The 781-nt window shown below is 33.3% G+C and overlaps 1 non-coding gene across 1 annotated transcript; it reads left to right on the top strand.

The window, feature by feature from the left end:
* The first annotated feature begins 394 nt into the window (after nucleotides 1-394).
* Trnat-agu lies at nucleotides 395-468 on the top strand. Its single transcript has one exon. It is a non-coding gene; the product is annotated as a tRNA-Thr (tRNA).
* The last annotated feature ends 313 nt before the right edge of the window (nucleotides 469-781 follow it).

Here is a 781-nt window from a genome sequence, read left to right on the forward strand (position 1 = left end):
GTTCTCTGCCGACACAACATTTCTAAACACAATCTGCTATTTCTAAACACACTCTGCTTTGATAACTTTTTTGAGAAGTTCGAGAATTTCATTGAACCAACCATTGTACAGAGAGTAAGCTCCGCGAGTCGGCGGCCGACGCCACTATTCACAACAACAGGATTTAAGCAAATCCTAAGCTTGCCTGATGAATACATTCATAACATTGAAATAAACAATTAAATATCTTTAAAATGCTGTATGTGACAAAACAAGCTAAATATTTGAAACCTATGAATTAACAGTCATATTTGAAATATGTAATTAAAAACCAATTACCCCTAAGCACAAAATGAAACAGCCTTTAATATAATCATTCTTTTTATACCCACAATTTTCCTTGGTTTATCACCGCGGCGCTGTGGCTTAGTTGGTTAAAGCGCCTGTCTAGTAAACAGGAGATCCCCGGTTCAAATCCGGGCAGTGCCTATTTTTTTTTTTATTGCTTATATTATTGCATCTCTGATCACATCTTTGATAGAAATTGTCATTTTTTAAAATTTGTTCATTTCAGCCATATTTATGGCTTATTATTACATCTGGCTTCACATCTGATAGAAATTGTCATTTTTTAAAAAGTTGTTCGTGTCAACCAAAATAAATGGCCTTCCTCTCATCAATGGGCTTGAATATGACTACTTATTGATATTATTACAGCCCTATATATAATATATAAAAAGTAAATTGTATATTCAAATCAATAGTAAGTTCCTCAACATTTTAACTGAGTAAACTCTGGAGG

Source organism: Anneissia japonica, unplaced genomic scaffold (genome assembly GCF_011630105.1).
Source record: "Anneissia japonica isolate Jap-2015-1 unplaced genomic scaffold, ASM1163010v1 scaffold1165_len1893470_cov193, whole genome shotgun sequence".
Classification (NCBI taxonomy): Eukaryota; Metazoa; Echinodermata; class Crinoidea; order Comatulida; family Comatulidae; genus Anneissia; species Anneissia japonica.